The sequence below is a fragment of the Callospermophilus lateralis genome, chromosome 2 (assembly GCF_048772815.1).
Source record: "Callospermophilus lateralis isolate mCalLat2 chromosome 2, mCalLat2.hap1, whole genome shotgun sequence".
Classification (NCBI taxonomy): Eukaryota; Metazoa; Chordata; class Mammalia; order Rodentia; family Sciuridae; genus Callospermophilus; species Callospermophilus lateralis.
Genome location: NC_135306.1, coordinates 159,883,320 through 159,907,857, shown reverse-complemented (window position 1 = coordinate 159,907,857; position 24,538 = coordinate 159,883,320). Strand labels below are relative to the sequence as shown.

Genomic DNA, 24,538 nt, shown 5'->3' with positions numbered 1-24,538 from the left:
GGTTTCCCTTGGGTTTATGGACTCTCAGAATATCATTTGGACCTTGTGTATTTTGCTTTTTACCTTTAATGAACAGGAGGGCAATCTAGCAACTGTTCAGCTAGGAATGCAAAGCTTTCCGAGGTGTTAAATGTTTTGCCTGATGCCAGGTCATCTTCTGCAAATAAAATTTTTGGTATTTTCAGATCTGTGGGATAATTTTGACAATAAGACTTTTTACTTGAAGTCTTGATTGCTGTGGATAGGAGCCAACCTTAGGTATTAAAAACATTATATGTGAAAGATTTTATGATATGGAAGAAAGAACATTGAAAGAACTCTGGGATTTTATGTATCTATTGGTGTGTGTGTGTATGTGTGTGTGTGTGTACACATATAAACAATTTGCTTATACAAAGCAGTAGCTTCTTAGCAGAGCATCCACTTTCTAGGTCATACAATCTATTTTCAGAAGTATGTAGAGAATGATAGTTTTATACTAGAAGGTTTCTACCAACCCTCTCCCACCCATTCTTGGTCTAATAAAATTCTTTAATGATACAGACGTCCTATTTAATATAAAATATGTTCACATATTTCTGAGTTTATTTTTGTGCAGTGTTCCCAGTTATGGATATTATTGTCATTCTTTACGATTTGGCCTAACTTAAAGTACCTTTAAACTCACAAGAATAACTTGCAGATGTGTCATTTTAAAAAGTAAAGTATTTGGTGGCCTCTAGTGGTACTTATGTGTCTATAAAAAGTTACTAATATCACCAAGACATAAAATTTTAAAATTACTTAGGTGACATAAGCAGATGTGTTTATTTGTCGAAGAATTATTTTAGTTTTTGAGAACTAAAATTTTATTAATAAGTTATAAATTTATCAGTGATGTGGCTATGTCTGTCTACTATTGTAGCAAATTATCATTTCTGGACTTCACTTACCTTCAAGAAATGCCTTGGAATTATACACGTATATCTTCATTGGAAGTATTTCAATGTAGCTTATACTGAATGTTTAATAATAGTTTACTATTGCATTGCACTCAGATGAAGGGAGATGATAGGAATGATTTCTGAAATCTTAAATAAAAGCTAAAAATAACATTAACATTACATATATTAATCATAAAGATAATAGTCCTTAGTAAAGTTTATTTAAATAGCTAATTCTGACTAGCTTAAAGCCATTTTAAGTTAGGCCAAGAATTATCTGGAATCCAGACTATATATGGAAATTTAGATCATTTCAAAAGTTGGGAAAATTTGTATAGAGTCAATATTTAGAAAGCCAAAGAGAAAATGACAGTTTTAGGAAATTAAATTTATTTAAAGTGCTGAAATTCATTTCCATTCTAAAAATAAGAAAATCTAAAGAGATTTAATAGCTTGTTCAGTCTCATATAGCTGTTTAGTAGTTGCTAAGGTGATAATAAAACCCTGGTCTTTTGACTCTCTGTTAAATTTTTTCTAACTAAAATAAAATACTAATTGAATAAGAGGAGGAAAGCTGATTTTGAAAAAAATTCCCAGCTACTTCAAATTTTTTTAAAATTAATAAGTCTTAGATTCTTACCCAGGGCCTCGTGCATGCTAGGTGAACACTCAACTGCTGAGTCACATTCTCAGCCCTCAACTGGAGATTCTTTTAGACTGATTTAGTCCTCCTTAAAAGTCTTAGAAGATACTTAATTTCACATGAGTATTTACTTGCATTAATATTCTTCTACCTAGATACTGTCTGTAATTTTATCTCCTAGATCAGCCTGTTGCTTATTGATGACAGTGAAAACTTTGAGCAAAATGACCATGTCATTCTGGCAATTCTTCATAAAAGTGAATAATTGTTTTCTGAACATAAGAAAATACTAAAGGTGGAGCCCAGAAACTAATAATTTAGGGTCACTGGTGGCTTTTTAAAAAAGATCCTTATATAACTGGCTTTTAAGAACTTATATATTTTTTTGGTAGTTTTCTCATTTGTCCAGAATTTTGCTTTAAAATTTACAATTATTTTGACTATTTAGGTATGATTTAATGTAACTTTATTCAGTTAGCAGTATTTTTGAATGATTACTAGGTGTCAAGTATTGAGATGGTTTAGTTATTTAAGATAGAACTGAACCAAATAAAATTCTTTTCTTTTTAAAATTTCTAGTGAGAGTAACTGGCACTGACCATAGCAAACAGGTAAATTATATAGTGTGTGATCAGTACCATAAAATAATTACTATAAAAACAAGAAAGCAATAATAGGCAGAATAATGGCCTATTATTAATTTGTAAATAAATAAGCAGCCAGTTATTTGTTTCTGTTTGCTGCACAGAATCCTAGGAAAGGAGATGAACTAGGTTAAATAGCTTTTAGCAATTTGTTTACTTTTTATATTATCGAGCAAATTAAAAGTATATGCTTTTAAGCTTATTGAATTATTTAAAAAATCTTTAATATAAAATATGGCATATGAAGTTCATAAATGATCAGTTTCTTGGCTTAAATTAGCTATTTCAGAGTTAATAGGTAGCCTATTTATTATACAGATTTTAAAAAAATATTTGTATTCCATGTAAAGGTAGAGAAAAAGGATAGAAAATGCAGAGTCAAACTTTTGCAGTTTATCATTAAAGTAAGTTAAGTACAAATATGAAACTAACTCTGTATCTGAGCAGTTGTTTAACTGGTAGGAGACTTTTCAACAGGGAATTTTATGGAAAAAATGATTCTTCGTACTCTCAAGGGATTTCCCCCCAACTAATAGTATACAAAATATTTCATTTGAGGATTTATCTTTTTAATACAAATCATAGATGTAATCACTCTTTTTAGATTCATGTAACTCTTAGTATATAATATACAGAAATATAGAAACAAGGTTAATTTATCCTTTAAGATCACTAATGTTGGCCTATTCTCTCTCACTCATTTTTCCCCCCCCTGCCTGATAAAGATTTGTATAAAAAGGCTGACAGGAAGATCATGATGCAGCCTATGGTTATTGATAGACATTTCTTTAAAAGTCCTTCCTGACACAGAGTATGAACCTTGCTTAAAATTATCACTGGGGTAATGATGAAAATGTTGTTGAGTATTAGGGTTTGGAAGAAACCTTAAAGATTTCCTGGTCAAATTCCAATCTTTTGATGATTAAATCAGTTTGTATGCAATACTCTTGTCAAGTGGTCATCTAGTTTTGGTTATTGTTAAATACTTAACAGTGATCTTTTCAACTTAAAGTGTTTTCTTAGTACTTGTTACATTCTGGCCAAGGTGTTAGGTGCTAGGAATACAGATGTGGTCCAGGCTCATAAACTCATAAAAAGTAGTGTTTTCATGGTAATGATGAACTTTCTTTTGTATGTGTATTCAGCTTTATATATAGTCTTATATACATTATCTTCAAAGATCTTTTTTTCCCATGAATTTGAGAATTAACCTGATCTGTGCTAAAAGTCTAATTGTTAGTGTGCTTGAAAGTACTATGAAATCTTTTTCCAAATGCCTGTTTGCTAGATTTGTATTAAAATACATACATACTCAAATTTCTCTAAGAGTTACAAGTCCTAAAATGTTTGGATGTGTCAAAAAGTTATAAATGTAGAGCTCTTAATGTAATTAAATTGAATTTTCTGAAACTTATATAGAGCAGAATGTAGAGTGTTGTGGTCCCATTTAAGTACATTATGTGAAAGGTGAGATTTATTTTTAGATACTCTGTCTAGTTGAAGTGGTTAAGATGGGAACTTGATTCTGTGTAGTGCTGGATTATTTATTTATTTATTTATTTATTTATATTTACTGTGACAATGTAATTTTAGCATTTCAAAAATAAATTCCAACTCTGGAAAATCTTTGTACCTTATTTCTTCAGCCTTTCCAAATGATATTCCAACTCTGGAAAATCTTGGATGCTATTTCTGATTAGTTTTGTAACAGATCATATTCAAGATTGGAAACCAGTCTATTACTAGTAGAGCCATGAGTTTTTGCTAGTGCTCTGGCAGCCAATTTTTAGAGGTGTTAATTGCAGTGCTATAAGAGTATGAGAACATGGTAAGGTATCTAATCCATTTTATACTGGATTAATATCTGTGGCAATTTTTTTTCTTTGTGTTATGTAGGGAATAGAACTGAGGAACTTTTGTATGTTAGGCAAGCTTTCTACCATTGAACTCCTTGGGCAAGTTTCAAATACTAATTGCCATGTATTTTATAATCTCAGATTACCCATAGCCTTTTTGGTCACATAGTAATTCCTTATTTATGGAGGCAGTTGTTTACCTAAAGACTAAAGTCATTTATTTATATTGTCAGTTACCAAGCATTGGGAAGAAGCATTTCTTCCAGATTAAAAACAGAGATTTAATTAATTAATTAATTATTTGGTGCTGAGGATTGAACCTGGTGCTTCACACATGCTAGGCAAATTCTCTACTACTGAACCACAACCTCAGCACCCCCAAACAGAAATTTTAAAAGAAAAAAAAATTAAAGGAAAAAAATAAATAAATAGGAGGAGCTAAGTTATAGGTCAGACTTCACCATCACCTCTTTCTTTTTGCCTCTCAAGAGAAAGAACAGAAGATTTTTTTGTAGTCTTTTTTAAAAAAATTTCAACTGTCTCAGTGACACCCAGTGGAATTAAGGAGGATTAAAGGAAGCACTCTGCTCCCTTGAAGGTTATATAAATTATGATTATGATAATTGAACTGACAGAACTCCACCCTCAAGTATAATAAGTGTTAAAAGGCTAGTTGATCCAAATATCCTCCTTCCCTGTGGATTCTGTTTTCAGTGCTAAAATTTTGAAGACTCAGCATTTCATTTGAATAAAAATGTTAGTGATTCCTTTTTTGTTTACTTGAAAGTTTTGCTTATTTGTGTTTGGCATATATCTGGAAGGGAAATAATATATATGCTAGAATGATAGACTCAATAAAAAATAATATATATGCTAGAATGATAGACTCAATAAAATTAACTAATGGGAAAAGGCAAATTATTTTAATTATGTCCCATAAAACTGTGATCTATGCAGTTCATGTGAAAATGATCTAACTGTTTTATTAATAAGGTTGGCACGAGCTCTTAGCTTTTTAAAAAGCTCTTAGCTTTTTGACTGTGGAATATCCAGGATGTTGATAATAGGAGTGGAAAAGGAGTATTAATTAATGGGTTTGGTTGAATGGTCAAATGAATGTTGAATGCACGGAGGGACCAAAGTTATCTCACAGATTCAGATTAATGTACCCAAAGAGTAGCAGCATCTTGACAGAGAAGTGAGAAAGTAGAAATAATTTCAGCTTTCCTCAGTTTAATTCTCTAAAAAAACTTAAGGTGTATGTAACACCTAGAAAGACAGCTTTGTAAAGTGGTTATGATCATTGACTCTAGAACCAGACTTATTAAGTCTTAGTTCTAGCTTTTCCATTTATAATTTTATAAACTTGAAGAAATTATTTAAAGGCTGTGTGTCTTTTTTCATTAGAAAAGTTTAAAAGAACTAAAAATAGTATCTAATGTGTAAGCCCTCTGGGTTCCATCATTTGTATAGCTCCCCCATACTGTATCTCATAATCTTAATAGAATTGTTATGAAGATCAAATTAATTAATACACATAAAATATTTAGAATATTTTACATAGTAGCGTTGTAAATATTAGCTATTGTTAATATTGTTGTCATGATTAAAGCATGTTTTCCAAAATAATGCTGTGATTTTAGTATAAAACCTAATAACAAAAAGGATTTTTTTCATTTATAATAATTCTGGGAAGCTTCATTTTCTTTTTTACCTGCTCTCTCAAATTTGTAGAACCAGTGTGTGCAAAATTAGTTGTGCATTTTAATTATTAAATCTTTGTTTATTTGGGGAAGTGAGAGAGTAGGTCGTTGAAAATGTGTTATTACTATAATTAAACTTTTTTGATTATTTTAAAGTGTCATTTTGAAAATGATTATTTTCTGCTTTTTGTCACCCTCATCTAGACATGGTTCTAGCTTAAGTTCAAAGCTTTGATTTCAGCTTTCATTTTTTTCCTGTTAGTCTTTACTTCATGTCATTAGCTTTGTACTTCAGTGAATTTATCTGGTCCTTTGAATTGTTCTATATATTTTATGCTTATCTCCATTCTCATGAATTCCCTAGTGTTCTCATGAAACCTATAGGAAGCAATTTGCTTTTTCAGGGGAACTAAAATTATCCTAAAGACTTATCTGGAAAAGCATCCCCCCAACCCGCCCACCCCCCTGCAGAAATTTGCAGATTAATGGGATTTTTTGGGGATGGGGGTGGGGTCAGGGTAGCAGTACTGACTAAACCCAGGGCCTTACACATGCTAGGGAAGCATTCTACTACTGAGTTATAAATCCAGCCCCTCAAAGGGACATTTTGAGGAAAGTTCTTAGATTCTACTTTGCATGAAGTGGAAAGGTTGAAGAACATTGCTATTTATTGAACACCATGGACTGTTTTTAAGCACTACACATAAACAGGACTGTCCCTCATTATTCTGTATGCTAACTCTTAAACTATATTTAACTGTATGCTAAGGGTTTTTGAATTTGGGGATGGTGCTACTGATATTTTGGTTCTGATAATTTAGCTACTAAAACTTGTGACTGTTGATTTTATAAAAGAAAGAGAAAATAGTGTATTTAAAATGGTTTCCCTACAATCATTCTCTTGCCCAACTACATTCTGGTATTCTTTGCTGAAGAAAAAGCAGTGGCACTTTAACCAGATGCAAGGAAGAAGAGCCTTACACAGTTTTAAACCCTGAGTTCTTATTTCAGAGATACAGTAGAGAGATTACATTGAATCTGTAGTTTATTCTGGATAGTACAGATACTTCAACAAATTTTCCATTTATGTCTTCACTCTCTTTCATTGGTGTTTTATAGTGTTCCATAAACAGACTTTTTTCACCTTCTTGGTTAAATTTATTCCTAAGTGAACCTTAATTTCTTTTTCAGGTAGTTTGTTGTTAGTATATATTTGAAACACATCTGACTTTTTATATGCTGTAGTTTTACTAAATTTGTTTAATAGTTCTAACATTTTTGGTGAAGTCTTTCAATGTGTAAAATTATGTTATCAGCAAACGAAAAGGATTTTACTTCTTCTCTTCTAACTTGGATGCTTTTCATAACTTTTTCTTGTCTAATTGCTCTAGCTAGGACATTTTAAGCCCATGTTTAATAGAAGTGGTGAGAGTTGGCATCTTTGCTTGTTCCTGATGTGTCAGCTTTTCACCAGTGAGAATGGTGTTAGTGGTGGTGGGCTTGACATTTGTGGTTTTATTATGTTGAAGTACATTTCTTCTATATTGTATTTATTGAGAATATTGGATTTTGTCAAATGCCTTCTTCTTCTTCTTCTTCTTTTTGGTACTGGGGTAGAACCCCAGGACCTTGTGCATGCTAGGGAAGTGCCCTACCACTGATCCATATTTCTAACCCTTTGTAAATTTTATTTTGAGACAGGGTCTCATTAATTTGCCTAAGCTGGCCTCAAACTTGTGATCTTCCTGCTCAGCCTTTCAAATATACAATTACAGACATATACCACTGAGCCTGACTTGTCAAATGCTTCTTATGGGTTGTGATTGTGGCTTAGTGGTAGAGTGCTTTCCTTGCTTGCATGACACACTGTGTTTGATTCCCCAGTACCACATTAAAAAAAAAAAAAAAAAGAAAAGAAAAAAGAAAAGAAAAGAAAGAAAGAAAGAAAAACTAAATAAACAAAATAAAGGATAAAAATAAATTTTTTTTTCAACAACTAAAAATATTTTAAAAAATGCTTCTTGAGTATTCATTGAAACAAACTTATATTTTAATTCTGTTAGTGTGGTATGTTACATTTATTGATTTGCATGTTGAACATCCTTCACCCCTAGGATGAATCCTACTGGATTATGACATGATCTTTTCAACACGAGTTGGTTGCTAACATTTTATTGAATATTTCTTTGTCTATCTTTATCAGAAATGTTGATCTGTAACTCTTTATTACAGTATCCTCATCTGAGAGTAAAGCTGGCCTTATAAAATGAATTTAAAAGTGTTCCTTTTCAGTTTTTTTTTTTTTTTTTGTGGGGCGGTGTTTGAGAATGATTGGTACAAAATTTCAGTAGATGGGTTAGGGATATAACTCAGTGGTAGAGTGCTTGCCTAGCATGCATGAGGCCCTGAGTTCAATTCCTGAGCACTATAACAACAAAATGTTGGTAGAATTTGTCAGTGAATCCATCAGGTCCTAGACTTTTCTTAGTTGGAAGATCTTTGATTATTGATTCAGTCTTATTGTTCTTCTGCTTAGATTTTATGTTGTTTCATGATTTTATTCTAATAGATTTCTATTTCTAGGAATTTGTGCATTTCTTCTGGATTATCCAATTTATTTTCATATACTTGTCCATAGTAGTCTCTTAAAGATTCTTTGTATTTCTGTGGTATCAGAAATCTTCAATTTTTGATTTTATTTGAATCTTGTCACTTTTTTTCTTAGTCTATTTAAAGACTTGTCAATTTTGTTTTATCTTTTTGAAATGGTACCTGTTAGTTTCATTGATTTTTATTGTTTTACTGATTGCTATTTCATTTATTTGTTCTAAGTATGCTTGGAAAAAATGTTTCTTCTATTGCTGTATAATATAGTATATATGTTCTGTATATACTTGTTAGGTCCAATTCGTCTAATATGTAGTTCAAATTTAATGTTTTGACTTGCTGATTTTCTGTCTGGATGGTATGTCATCCTTGAGAGAGGAGTGTTGGAAATTTCTATTATCGTAGTATTTTATTGTTGCCTATTGCTGTCTCTTTGTCCTTTCAGATTGTTAATATTTGTTTATGTATTTAGGTATTCTGATGTTTGATACATATGTACTTAATAAGTACTATGCTCTTTTTATATATTGACCTCTTTATATAATGACATTTTGTCTCTTATGACAATTTTTGACATAAAGTCCAATTTGTCTAATTGATAGAAATATAGATACTCCAACTCGCTTTTGGTTTCCACTTGCCTAGAATAACTTTTGCCATCCCTTCACTTTCAGGCATGTGTGTCCTTAGAGGTAATGTGAGTATCTTATGGGCAGCATGTAAATTGGGTTTTATTTTTTAATCTACACTGTCATTATGTCTTTTGATTTGAGCATTTAGTCCATTTACATTTAAAGTAATTAGTGAAAGCTAAGCACTTGCTGTTTAGTTAATTGTTGTCCAAATATTTTCCAGTTCATTTGTTTCTTTTCTTTTGTAACTAACTTCCCTTATGATTTGATGACTTTCTTTAGTGATATGCTTTGATTTTCCCTTCCCCAACATAGGTGCAGTTGCTTTGTGGTTACCATAGAGCTTACATATATCATTAAAATTAAAATAATCTATTTCAAGCTGATAACACTTTTACTTCAATTGTGAACAAAAACTATACCAGCACTAAGTATGTTGGTATATGCATGTAATCTCATCTTCTCTGGTGGGTAAAGTAGGAGGATCACAAGTGTAAGGCCAGCTGGGCAATTTAGCTAGACCATGTCTCAAACAAACAAACAAACAAAAATTTTTTTTAAAGGAAAAGAACTGAGGATATATCTTAGAAGTAGAGCACTTGCCTAGCATTTATAAGGCCCTGAGTTCAACCTCCAGTATCTCAAAAACAAACAAAAACATTTCTATACTTACATTCTCTACATACTTACTGAGTTCACAGTTTACTTCATTTTATATTTTGTATTAATAAATTATTATAGCTATTAAATATTTTTTCTTTCAATCTTCGTAGTAGAGTTAAAAGTGATTTAAATACCACTATTTAACATTTTACTTTGGCTATAGAACATTTTACTTTGGCTGCATATTTAACATTTACTAGGGAGTTTCATATATTTTCATGTTACCAATTAGTGTCCTTTTGATTTTGATTAAGAAACTACTTTTAATGTTTTTGTAAGGAGGGTATAATGGTGATTGAATCCTTCAGTTTTTTTTTTTTTGTTTGTTTGTTTGTTTGATGTGATCTGGTAAAGTCTTTATCTCTCCTTCATTCTGAAGGACATTTTTGCTAGGTAAAGTATTCTGTTTATCAGTTTTATTCTTTTAGCATTTAAATATATTCATTCCACTCTTTCCTTGCTGAAGGTTTCTGCTGAAAATTCCACTAATCCTTTGATGCAAAGTTTCCCTTTTATGTGATGAGATGTATTGCTTTTCCCTTATTGGTTTCATAATTTTTCTTTGTCTTTCACTTTGACCGTTGGTTTACAATTTGTCTCAGTGAAATCCTCTTTGGATTGTTTGTATTTGGGGGCATTTAAGACTCATTTACCTAAAGATTTGGATCTCTCTGAATATTTGGGAAACTTCCAACCTTGTTTCTTTCTTTCTTTTTTCTTTTTCTTTTTTTTTTAGTTGTCAATGGACTTTTATTTTTATTTACTTACATGCAGAGCTGAGAATTGAACCCAGGGCTTTACACATGCTAGGCAGGTGCTCCACCACTGAGCCACAACCCCAGCCCCCAACTTTGTTTCTTTAACTAAACTTTCTACCACTTTCTGTATCTCTTCTGCATCTTTGATCCCATAATTTATATATTGTTTCTCTTGGTGGTATCACATTCATCCCATAAACTTTCTTTAATTCCTTTCATTCTCTTTTTTAAAACCTCTGACAAAATAATTTCAAATGACCTATTTTCAGGTTCACAGATTTTTCTGTTTCATCAAGTCTTCTATTGAAGCTCTCTGTTGCATTTTTATTTTATTCATTCTTCAGTTCTATAATTTCCTTTAAAAAATGAGTTTTCTTTGTTTAACTTCTTATTTTGTCCATGAATTGTCTTCCTGATTTTCTTGAATTTTCTGTGTTCTCTGTAGCTTGTCAAGTTCTGTTAAAACAATAATTTTGAATTCTTTGTCAGGCAGTTGTAGATCTCCATATTTGGTGTTGGTTACTATAAAATTATTGTGTCCTTTTGATAATATCACATTTGCATTTTTTTCCCCATGTTCCTTGAAGTCTTGCGTGGCTATCTTCCCATTTAAAGAACCAGCCACTTTCTCTAGTTCTTACTGATAGCTTCAGGAGAGAAATATCTTCATTAGTTATCCAGAATAGGGATTCAAAGGTTTCACTCATAACATTTTCTATAGATATTCCTATTCCATCCACCTTGTTCCCTCTTGAGGAACATTTCTTAAGATACTGTGCCTTTCTTGATCCCACAAAGACAGTCTGGGTATCAAAAGCCTCTTATTTATTTCCTCTAGGGTGGTATCCTAAAATGCTCAAGTTTTTATGTTTTTCTCCTGATTGAACAGTCAAACCAGCTAACTGCTTGTTCATCTGCGAAGGTTCACATCTGATATCTGGGGAACACTTTTAGGGAGCTGGCAAGTGTGTAACAAGGAGTGTTAGGTATATAGAATATTTGAGCCATCTATGGGCCTTTTGGAGAGAGATCTACCTGTCAGGTGTCCGAAGTAGCTCATAGGTGGGCCTTTTAATGGAGTCCATTATGTAATTAGTAGGATAGGGGACCATTTGCTGAGTTTCAAGTTCTGATTGCAGTGTATCTCCACCTCTCTTTCCTATTTCCAGTTTCTCCCAGTTCCTCATTTGTGCTTTTCTGTTCAGTATTCAGGGTTGTGTGAGGAAGAAGTAAACCTCTTGGTTAGCATCCTGCATAGTTGGGGAAGTCAACTGCTTTCTCACTATGCTGATGCTGTCACCTGTGGGAGGAATCATGGGCTGAAAACGTCTCTCTTACACTATGCTGCACCACCTTTAGGAGGGTAGATGCAGATAACATGAAACTTTTTGTCCTTTTCAGTGAGTGAGTTCTTGGATGTTTTGCTCCAGTGGTGTGCTGAAAGTTCTCAACTGGACTTCTGGGCTGCTCTAAAGGTATTCTTGTATGTAGATGATTATAAAAACATTGTGCTATGGGGAGATGATGGTTTAAAAAAAATCCCTACTTTTCACCATATGGTGGATGTTACTTCCTTGGGTTTTTATTTACATAAAAGCTTTTCTAAGATATATTTGTTTCATAATATAATTATATAATAGAATTTTTATAAACCAAAATGAGAACTTATAGTTTATTTAAGTTCTTCCATTTCCCTAGCTATTCTAATTTTCCTTGTCATTAGGGAAGGAGTCAGAGAGAAGGAAACTTTAAGAAAGCTCAGACTATACATAAGCTTTCCCTAGTGTTTCTGATTTTGAATGTTCTTGCCATTGGATGTGTATTGCAGAGTTGACTTATGCACCTCTAAGAGTTTCAGCAAAAAGGGAAAGTCCAAATGGAACATGAAAAGGTTATTTAAATAAGTTTTGCTTACAATTAGCTGCTGATAAAATCAGATAAAGGAATTTGAGGATTTTTTTTTGCTTTTTTGAAATTATTGTTTATTTTTAGAAAAGGAATTTAGGATTGTGATTACGGATCAGTGCTGGTTTGCAGTTATACTTCAAGAACTACATTTAAGAACTGAGAGATATAGCTCAGTGGTGGAGTACTTGACCAGCAGGCATGAATCCTAGGTTGGATCCCCAGCACCAAAGAAAAATAAAAGAAGGAACCTGAATATATAGGAGATGGAATTTCAACTTGTTATATAATATCATAAAATCTTTGAGTAAATATGAGAAAAATATTGTTTTTCATGAGAAATATTTCTTTATTTTGGAAGATAGACACAATACCTTTATTTATTTTTTATGTGGGGTTAACTTTCTCTTCTTTTCCAATTTCTTAGGGTGAATGCTAAAGTCATTGATTTGAGATCTTTATTATTTTCTAATAAAGGTGTTTAGTGCCTTAATCTCCAAGCATTACTTTTACTGCATTTAGCAAATAATAAATTGTGTTTTAAATTTATTCAGTTAAAAATGTTTTTAGATTTTCATTTTTCTTTATTATTTGCCCCATGAGTTATTTAGAAGTGTGTTTGAATTATGTGCCTTAATATTTTCGGATTTTGCAAAGACCTTTTAAAAATTGGTTCTTAATTTAATTCCATTGTGGTCAGAGAATGCATTGTGTATACTTTAAGTTGTTTTAAATTTTTGAATGCATTCTTCATGGCTCAGAATATGATCTATATTGTATGCTACTATGTATGTTTGAGGCTATCATTTTTGTTATTCTTGGTACTTATATTTATTCCCGTCTGGTTTTCCTTTAGTTTATCACTACTTCCATTTGACTGTTACCAGAGTTGTCACCAATCTGATTCTGTCAGTCTTCTCTTCCTCGAAAAATTTCAGTTACATTGCGCCATCAGCAAATTTCATTATCTTTAACATGCGGGACAAAAGTCTTACCTTATTTAGCTACAAATAGTCTTCCTAAGAAAGCCCCAACTAGTATCATCATTGTTTTCCATGGCTATTTAGATATTCTGTATTCCATTCATATTGACTTGTTTTTCTTTTCCAATAATTATGGATTTTCAGACTTTTGTGACTTTGTGCCTTTGGTCCTTTGTGACTTAGATTTCCATTTTGAATTATTCTTCCTCCTCAAATTCCCTCTCTTCTTTCTTTTCATCGCCCGATTCTGCTGCACTGTGGAACTCTCTTTGATTCCCTTTGTTAGAATCTACTTCATTCTTGGTTCATTGTTTATATTTTACCATATATTTTTACTTTGGGTGGCATATTTGTATTACTGTCCCCACCTTAGTGTAGAAGTCATTTTATTTTTTAAACTAATCTTTTTAGTCTTTGGAACACAGTAGGCATTTAGTATACTTTCAGATCTAGTTGTGAGAAAATTAATAAGACATTTTGGGGGGATATTGTCTAGTTAAATAAATTTAGTATCCTTAATTTAGCACATGGTTCAAGGTGTTCTGGAATAGTAAAAAATTTTAAGGTATATTTTGGAAGAAAGTGAATTCAAGATTGTAGATTCTATACTTTTTTTTTTTTAATAAGCTTTCAGTCTTATGAATTCTTGGGAATGAAACAATTCTCAGCTCAGTTTTTACTAAATCTTATAGTACTTAAAGGACTGAATTAGATCATGCTATTAAAAAATAAAGAATTTGCAAAAAGAAATGAAAAATAATTTGATAGCTATAAAATTTTACTATTTAGTAAAGATGACATTCAATAATTCATTAGTTTTGATGATTAGTTGGAAAATGAAATTATAAGTGATATAGAAATCATATATATAGTAAAAATAGTGAACCCAAATACAAAGAGGAGGAAAAGTTGAAATTATGTATGAAGCTAGAAATTTCTTCTGTGATATTCACAGCTGCTTGGCCCATAGTACTATATATTATATACATTATATATTTTATATTGCACTACGTTATGTTTACTTTTTGGAGTATTGGGGATTGAACCGAGAGTTCACTGGGGATCAAACACAGAACACACTGGGGATCAAATCCTGGGCCTCACACATGCTAAGGCGAATGCTGTACCACTGAGATATATCCCTAGCCCCTATATTAAATTTAATAATTCAGTTAAATCATGATTAATAAAAATCCACATTTCTTTTAAAACAGCTAATTTTTCATTGTAATATGTACATTTATGCTTTAATTTGAAATAAAGTTTCAGAGATGTTTATTATTTTTATGATTCCTAACTGATTACCTATTGTGAACTTTGTGATCTATATAGAAATGAGTGAATGAGTTATACTTTATCCAAGAAAATAAGCTCTGTATAATAACAGTGTTGAATAGCCCTTTACTATTTTCAAAGATGTTTTAAATTCAGCATTTCTTTGACTTTCAACAACTTTGAGCAGAGAGAAATTAAAAATATGAATATTTGTAATCTTGCAGTCTGTCTACTTATTTTTCAGTGAAAAAGAAGGATTCAGGGGGGTGACTAAGCAAGCAAAAAAAAAAAAAAAATGCCAAGGGATTTTCTGTTCAGCATGACAGAACCTTTGTAGAACTTGACTATATTATGGACACCTTTAGAGGTGTAAAATATGAGTATGTATGTGTGTGTATGTGTGTATGTATGTATGTATACATACAGCTGAATATAGACATTTTCAAAAGTCATGAAGTCCTTGAAAATTAAACATCATGTATTTCAGAATATAAGATTTGATGATAAACATATGAATATGTTTTCCTCTAAGGGAAATGCATGTCAACTTTTAGAATAGAAAGTTGGGAGGAACTCTTTATTATCTAGGAGTCTTATAAGAAATGCTGACTGGTGTTTCTATAATGATTTCACCCCAATTCCAGAAGGTTTAAGTCATATGTGATTATTAGTTTAATACATTAGGTAACCGCTCCCGTTGTGCCCTTCTCCTTATTTGGTCATTTAATCTCCCATTTCATGCCTGTTCTTGTTTTTACATAGTTGACCTATTCATATACACCTGGTGAGGGGATGTGTACACACGTGTGTATACACACACATATACACACACACACACACACACACACACACAATGCTTCCATCTTAACTGCTATACTTAAAGAATATTTTTAAATAATTTTTGAACTGATTGTTAAGCTGAATTCCTTCATCCAGGTATAAAATGTCGGGCATTTATTTTAAAGTAGAACTAAAACAGAGAATCAGTTATTTCTAGGTGAAGTGTTTCCAAGCCAACAATTTAAAAACTAGGTTTTGTAGTCTATTTCCAGTGAATAAAATATATTTATTACTTAAACAAAATGGTTAACATTAATGTGTTTAAAACTTAATTTTTTAAAAAAAACTTATGTCTGTTGAAATAGATTTTAAAACATTTCAGCCAAGTTAAAATAAATTTAAATGTTTAATTATTAAATTGATATTTAAGTACTCCCTCTTCCAATAAAAAGAATCTTTTTTTTTTAATTGTAGTTGGACACAATGCCTTTATTTATTGATTTATTTTTATGTGTTTATGTGGTGCTGAGGCCTGAACCCAGCGTCTTGCATGTGCTAGGCGAGCGCTATACCGGTGAGCCACAATCCTAGCTCCCAGGAAAAAAGAATCTTTAATTTATTGATCTTAACCTTTTGTGTTAATATTTTATCATCAAATGAAAATGGTGTTCTGCCCTTAAAAAGGCAATGCGTTTTGTGTCATAAATTTTAGCCAGTTGTGCCATTCTCTCTTAATCATAAAGAATAGCTATGAAAAATGTTTGGGAGTATTATTAAGCCTAGGTGATTATGCCAGAATTATACTGTGAATTCTGAGGAGAGTAGCTAAATGACATGTTGAATGTCCTATGTGTTATTCCCCATTTGTGCGCTAACAGAGGTCTGCTTAGGTTTTGTGGTAGGTAAATGTGCAGAATTTTTATTAAAGGGTGGGCAGTGACAGAAAATGGATAGTTATTCTTCTATAACAATTATCTTATTTCCATGGGCCACTACTAGACTGTAATTTTTAGTCTATTTTGTATTGTTACAAGAGAATAACAGAGGCTGGATGTTTTAATAAACAAAAGAGGTTTATTTTTTTTGTTTGAGGCAAGGGTCTCACTATGTTGCTCAGGCTATTCTCAGACTTTGGGGCTCAGGTAGTTCTCCAGCTTCATCTTCTTAAATGCCGGAACTATAGGTAATACCATGGTGCTGGCTCAACATTTATTTTGATTCACAGTTTTAGAGGCTGAAAAGTCCAAGCTTGGGTCTCCACATCTGATGACAGCCTCATGCTATATTATAATATGACAGATGACATCACATGGCAGGAGCACATATGATAGCAGCCTGAGGTACATGTGGAAGAGGCCACATGGGTGGCCTCACATTATAACCTGTCTTCAGCAGGGTAATTAAACCATCTTTTAAAAAGTTCTACTACTTTAGTACTTTATTATTGGGGACCAGGTTTCTAGCACCTGAACCTTTGGAGGATAGACCACATCCAAATCATAACAACTTTCTCTTTAATTAGGTAGGGCTATGATACTAACTTTTGAGAATGGAATGTAAGTGAGAATAATGAACATGACCTCTAGACCTAACTCTAAAATCTCCTAAAAACTTCCCCAAAGTCTCTCTGCTTATTGATTATCCATTTGCAGAGTATTTGGTTGGGGGAGATGTCTGAGGCCAGATATTAGACTTGATAATAGTAGATAAAATGTCATTTAATCACTAGTTGAAGGCCATTTGTTCCTCTCCCAAATGGATTGGACATAATAGAGAAAAACTTTTGTTGTTTAGGACAGTGAAGCTTTTTGGTTGGTTATTATAGCAGAGTGTTGACATTTTTTTTTTGAGGTGGGTTGCTGCTGTAATGAAATCCTAAAATATGTGGTATTGGATTAAAGGTTGGGCTGTGGGAACATATATAATATATTTGGGTGGCTAAAAATCCATGTCATATGATGAATATTTGCTAAAACTCTTAACCTTTGTAACTTGGAGACCATACCATGTTTCTGCCAAGTTTTAAGTCTTACAAAAAGAAATCATTACTAGTATGTGTTGGTTGTAATAGCATATATGAGTTTAGAAAAGAATTGCTCAGATTATAGGAATGAAAGAAATAGGAGCAAGAAACTCAATGCCTCGCAAAATTACAAAATGTGTTTTCTAAACTCCAAAAAATAAAAAAATAAATGGTGCTTTAAGGGGCTTTGAGCAAATAGGACCCAGTAAGACTTCCAACTGAAACAGTATCTCTGCATTGCTGCAAAGATCAGGTTAAGTCATGTAACTTTTCTCTCAAGCCTGAAAAACTTAAGTAGCTACCATTTATTTAAGGGATAGAAGAATAGTTGGGAAAAGAAGCAAAAAAATAAAGCAGATTTGAGAATGACATCTAAAAACTTTTTGGTTTGGTTATTGAAACATGGATCTGATTAGAAGTGTACTATGATTCTGATGGAATTTGGTTGCTCCAGAAACTGAGATTGATCTTGATTGATATTCAATGAACCCTAAAATCCATCTTTAAACAAGAAGGCAAGAGCCCATACTTCCCAACACCAACTTAATATGTGGCATAAGGAATTAAATAGACAAGGAAGAAGGTAGAGGAAGGAGACATCAAAAACCAAGGACCATGGGCTGGGCTAGGGCAGTAGCTCAGTGGTAGAGCACTTGTTTCGTACCTGTAAGGCACTGGACTCAATCTTTAGCACCACATAAAAATAAATAAAAAAGATATTGTGTCCATTTATAAGCAAAAAACAAAACAAAACAAAACAAAACAAACAAACCCCAAAGACTGGGGAGTTTCTCCCAGAAAACAAAATTGGAGCCTGATGAAGAATTTTTTCCTTTACAGTGTGTATATCCAATGGGATCTGAGAATGATGCAAATTAGTAACTACTAGTATCTTCTAGTTTTTGCCTTTCTAAATGTGATTGCCTTTTTTCTTTCTCCAGAAAAGTTATGTGTTTTGTACAGGGGTATATGGGACAGATGTCTTGTGATTTTAGTGCTTAGGTTGTGGAACCATGAGACGCCACATTTGGATCTGATGAAGATGATGACATGAACTGTAGATCTTAGATTTTTCTCCTGGATGGGACTTTGAGTTATCTTTTTAGAGGAGGGCTTGAATGTATTCCATATATAGGAGTAATAGTTAAAAAATGGCTATTTAGTGACTTTAATAAGGGATTATGAGAAATTAACTAGATTCTCTATGCTCTTCTTGGGCAAACAGATTATATACATATGGCCCCTAGTATGGAGGTGATATCATGTGACTTTTCCTTATCAGTGGAATATGACTGATTAGGAAGATATTTTGAGGCAAAGGTAATGTGTCCTTTCTTTCTTTTCCCTTTTTGTGAAGTTTTCTAAGCTAGGTCTTTGAAAAGTTGTTTCTTTAAATGACCATTTACAAAGTGTCTTTCTCTACCACAACCCCACTTCACAATTATTATTGAATGAATATTAGACTTTTGTCATATAAAGACATTTATGTTTGGATTATCTCCTATAAAAATAAACTTACAATGTTCTGTATAGAAAAGTATATAATATTTTATATTAATACATACACTAGTACCTAGCATAAGTGATCTATGCCAATGTCACTTGTTCAGTATTTATTTCACAACTACAACAAACTTTATTATCCACTAGTAATATGTAACAGTGAATAAGGCAGACTGTCTTTGCTTCTTAAAACACTGCTTATATAAACTGTGTTTTTTAATATAGCAAAGTATATATTATTTTATATTAATACACACATCTGCATGTTATATTAATAATGTTTTTTATGCCTTTTAGAAAATAGCATTTCTCAGTTACTTACTGTGTATTAGACACCATGCTGAGCTCTTAACACATTATCATCTATTTTACCCCTTAAAATTTATTCATTGGAGTTAAAGTTGTTATCCCCTATTTAGGACTTAGGAATCTAAAGCTTAGAACATTTATAATTAACTTGTCCTAGTAGCTGCTATTTATTGAGTTTTAATTTTTTTATAATTGCTTATTTAATTTTATTCTAATGGACTTAGTGTTTTAAGAAGCAAAGATAGTCTGCTTTATTCACTGCCACATATTACTAGTGGCTAATAAAGTTTGTTGTAGTTGTGAAATAAATACTGAACAAATGTATCAGTGACATTGGCATAGATCACTTATGCTAGGTGCTGTAAAGGGACATATAAATTATTAAGCTCATTGAAATTCCCTAGGGAATTTCAAATGAAAAATTATATTAAGTCCTATGACATGAATAACTATCAAATTCTAAGAATAAATCGATGGAGAATTTAAGTTTTCTTAGGAAGAATTTGTGAAGCCTTCTTCTTGGAGAAAAAACTTCAGCATAGCTGTGAAAGATAAGTGGTGTTTTTAAAAAACAGTCTTAAAGTTCTTTGACACTTCTGTAATCAAGGTATTTGTTTTTCTTATATTTTCTTGAATCTGGTTAGTCTCATTACTTATTGAAACAAAAGAATGTAAACTTGTGAGGCAAGCTCAAGTGTTCCAGTTATTCCCCTGTTCCCCCTGTTCCTTATAATTTGCACTTGAATTTCTGAGCCACAGTGTAAAAGTCTGCCTACTCTGAGGCCATTGTCCTGTGAGGAAAGTAAGCAATGCAGAGAGGCTAAGGGTTGGCAGTCATAACCTTTTAGTCTCCTAGTCTAACTGTCAGGCATATGAGCAAACAAACCTTCAGATGATTCCATCCCCTGTTATCTACATTTTCTCAAATTATCCTAACTGAGGCTCTGACGTTGTAGAGCAAAGACAAGCCATCCCCTCTTTCTGCAGTCTGAATTCCAAATCCACAGGGTTCCTGAGAATAATTAAATGGTGCTTTAAGCTACTATGTTTTGGGTTTACTTACTATACAGCACCATAACTGGATCATAAATGCTTGAACATATATTAAAGAGAAAAAGTTCTGAAGTAGGATGTTAAGTTGTTTGATGCTTGGCATTTATTTTGGGTTTTGAAGATTCTTAGGTTTTAACAGAAGAGAAAGCTGTAAGGGTAGTAGGGGCCAATTGTTTATGGCCCTTGATATTTCATTAATAATTTTAAATAGAGTCTTCTTTTCTGTGTGCCATGAGACCATAAAGATTTTCTAAGTATAAAAGAACATAGAAAATGAAAACTTAGGCAGGAGGATCATAAGTTTGATCCTGGATTACTTAGCTAGACCCTATCTCAAAATAAAAAGGACTGAGGATGTAACTCAGTGTTGGAGTGCTTGCCTAGCATGTACCAAGTTCTGGGTTTAATCCCCAGTATCAAAAAAGAAAAAAAATAAAAGGAGGAGGAGGAAACAACTATAGAACTTTATGGAGCTTCTCTTTCTTTTATATCACCCCAACTTCCTGGAATGTGTTTAAGGTTCATTTAAGATGATATGTGTCCAACAGCAAACATTTGTCACATTTATACTTTCTACTGTGAGCATAGTTCTTGTAAATTGAGAAAAGGCTTATGTTTGTTTTCTTCATGAAATTGTATAGAATCAGAGGAAGGGCTAATGAGAAAGTCAGTCATAATGTTATTTTCATCTCTAAATAGGGTACTAAAACTTATCTTGGCTCTGTGTACATTAAGTAGTCATATTGAACATATAGCATTAATGTGGTAGAAAAGGCTTGAAGATTCAGTGAAGATCAGGAAAATTATTTAGTGGGTATACATATCTTTATACATTTGTTAAACTCAGTTGTTGATACCTATGAAAAACTTGCCAGGAATTAAATCTGTAAATCAATCTAAGGAGAATTGATATATTTTTTAATTATTATAATTTTTTTTAGTTGTTAGTGGACCTTTATTTTATTTCTGTATGGTGCTGAGTATCAAACCCAGTGCCTCACACATGATAGGCAAGTGCTCTACCACTGAGCCACAACCCCAGCCCAAGAGTTGACTTCTTAATAATATTCATCTACCAGTTTATGAGCCCAGAATTTCTCTGCATTAATTTAGATCTCTGATTTCTTCATAAGTATTTTATTGTTATTCTGCAACTTTGCTTAAGTCACCATGATCTTATTTTCATTTTCTTTGGGTCTTTTAATTTTTTATTGGGTAATTTTCATTATTCTTATTTAGAAAATATTCTTGAACTTTCCGAATAATAATAGCTCATTTGTACCTGTACTATCTCGGTCAATATAATCTTTCAAATTTTTTCATCAAATTATTCTTTCTCCCTTTGTTTTTACTTATCTTGAGTTTATTACTTACTATTTCCTGAAAAAAAGGGGGATCTCTAAAGGATTTGTAAATTTTTCCTTAAAGAAAGTATATTTTAATATATAAATTATGTGTCATCTAACAGTGTTTTTAAAGGAAAAAGTAAGGCCAAGTACCATTATAGGAAAAAAATTGTAATTTAAAAAATACTATTTGCTCTATCATTAAAGAAATCTGACTTTGTTTTAGTGCTTTTGTGGATTATCATTGTAGAGAAGGAGTGGTGGTAACTAGTTGTACTTTTTTTAATCATATGTTGTTTTACATGGGAATATAACACAGGGAGCCAGAGGTTTCTCTCTGCTGTGCCTTTCTTTTATCTCATTTTACAGACAAAGACTCATATAATTAACTAAAGTATATAATACCTAATTAAAGAGAAGAGTAAATATGGAGGCCCAGTACACCACTATTTTATGGAGTAATCAAGGGTTGGTGAAATTAATAATAATTTGAGAAGACTCTCACGAGCCTTTTGAGTTATAGAGACAGGATATTTAATGTTTAGATATGTATTTGGTGTTTGCTTAATATTAAATACCCCTATGAATTCTGAGTACCCTAGGAGTGTTTGTGTCAATTATATGTGCTGTGATTGTATTGCCAAGTAGAATCTTTCTTTTATTTTTTTTTTCTTGTAGTAATATTGAACCTGAGCCTGCCCATCACTGAATTATATCCCTAGCCCTTTTTATTCTTTGAGACAAGATATTGCTAAGTTGCCGGGCCTTGAGCTTGAGGTTCTCTTGCTTCAGCCCCCTGAGTAGTTGGTATTATAGGTGTGCACCTTTCTTTACTCATCATTCTCTTTGAAGATATCATAAATTATCAAGTTTTAAAATAGTAAAAATAAATTCTGAATATGAACACTTCCTCAAACTTTGACTCGTGAAATAGTGGTAATGGTTGATGGAAATCATTCTATAAGATTAATATGAAATAATTCTATAAGTTTAATATGACTTGTAGGGAAGTACTAATAGTGCTTTTGTAGTATTATTGCCTATCAATTATGATATTTACCCATCAAAAGAAGTCATTTCTGTAGAGAATTGTGACTTTATGATATTTATATTAGAAGCTCTTTGCTTTGAGAAACAGCATATATAACTTTTGGAATCTGGTGAGATGGGAAATGTTTTGATTTAATATAACTAGTCTTGAAAGACAAGGTTATTCTTAGAAGTTTTGGCTTTGTTTTATGTAAAAGACTTTCTACTATGAATCTAATTTTCAAATTAGTTGTGAGAGTCAGGCTTTGTATTAGTTTCACATTGCAGGAGGACCTGACAACATAGTTTCCTTAAATGTTGAAAAATATAGAACTAAACTGTATTCCCAAATTTCTAGCAGGTTTGGAAATTAATTTACTGCTAAATGGCAGAGGTATTATAAAAAATTAATTGCCTTTGTGCAGTATTTCCAGTTACAAAATTGATTATGTTCAATATTTTTGCTAAGAGAAATTTCTAAAAGATTTAGAAATATTATAGTTCATGTCTATGACATAAGTTACTCTTCTAATGATGATGAGTTCAGTATTTAATTCCTTTTCTTAATTTTAGTATTTGTAATGAAAAAAAATCTAGACTGAAATCTTGGAGGAATGATGTTTCTAAGGAAAGTTTCAGTGTTGTAAGACTTAAGAGCTTAAAGATGGTAGTTACTTTATTTCTATTCTTACTAATCTGAATATTACATCCAAGGTTCTAAGAAGTCAGATTTGAATACCTTCAGGCTCAGAAACTTTATCATAGTTTCTCAATGAACACAAGTTTTGTAAAGGGTTGATGATGACTTTTTAAGGTTGTGTTTGAATGATACATCAGTCAGGAATCTTGTTGGAGAACTGATTAGGTGCTTCACCATGACTTGCTTTTTGATAGGATTTCTAGTCCTATACTTGCTAGTATATGTGAGGAAAGCTCTGAAACTCTGATGTTTGTCTCAGGGAAAAAGCATGTTTAATGTTTTATCAAGCAGCAACACTTCATTAGAAATCAGAGGTAAGCTACCATTTTGATGATTAGTTTGATGGATAATAACATTTATTGTCTTTTAAAAGATGATTTATAGAATTCATCCATATTAGTATAATTGTATTATCTAAAGGAACCACATCCTCTTCTTGTTCTAAAATCATTAGATATTTACAATCCTTTCCAGAGAAAGAGGGAGAGAGGTCCCTTGGAGAAGGAGGGGGAGGGCAAAAACAGCAAAAAGCACGAGTTGAAACTGAAAGAGATTATCTATTTGCCATCCACTTTAATCTTGATATTTTTGTTAATATCCCCATGAAGAAGCAGTCTCCATTCAGTTAGAATTATCGTTTACTTAGAGACTTAAAATAACCTAGGTTCCTAGGTTATTAGGAAGCACTCTAATAAACCTGTTCTGAATTCAGAACATGACACTGAAGCCAAGCCCTTGTCCCAGAGTGGTGACATGGTAGACTGGAGCATAGGATAAGCAAAGGCTGTGGCAGCATGGAGGCCATCATGCCAGTGTGGACCTGAGGCGCAGTGAGCCAGGCCTGAGGCAAGCCAGGGCTCGATGACTTGTAATGCCAAGGCAGCTCAGCCAGAGTTCTGTGCAGATGCTCACTCCACACAGTACTACAGCTCTGAAACCCCAAACACCCAGGATCCACTGACCTCAACCTCCTGGGAAACTGGGATTGCTGGCCAACAGCAAGAAAACAGAAGTTGGGCAGACCTGAATGGAAGTTCAGACTCAAGGGTTAATCAGTAGCAGTAATAGTTTTCCAAACCCCAATTGTCATAAATTATCATTGACCCAAGTGTTATATAAACCCCTAACTCTAGCACACTTGTGTGACAACCCCTATTGGATTCCCTCTTACCCTGCAGGAGTTCTGTTTCTGTTCACACTTGA

The 24,538-nt window shown here is 32.5% G+C and overlaps 1 protein-coding gene and 1 long non-coding RNA gene across 5 annotated transcripts in view; both read left to right on the top strand.

Moving 5' to 3' along the window:
* Sbf2 (SET binding factor 2) overlaps positions 1 to 24,538 on the top strand; it is a 417,940-nt gene that overhangs the window by 80,358 nt on the left and 313,044 nt on the right. The window lies entirely within an intron of this gene.
* The window catches only part of LOC143392794 (uncharacterized), a 31,295-nt gene continuing 18,586 nt past the window's right edge, over positions 11,830 to 24,538 (top strand). Inside the window, exon 1 of the long non-coding RNA XR_013090410.1 lies at positions 11,830 to 11,904. This is a non-coding gene — a long non-coding RNA (uncharacterized LOC143392794). The remainder of the gene's footprint in view (positions 11,905 to 24,538) is intronic.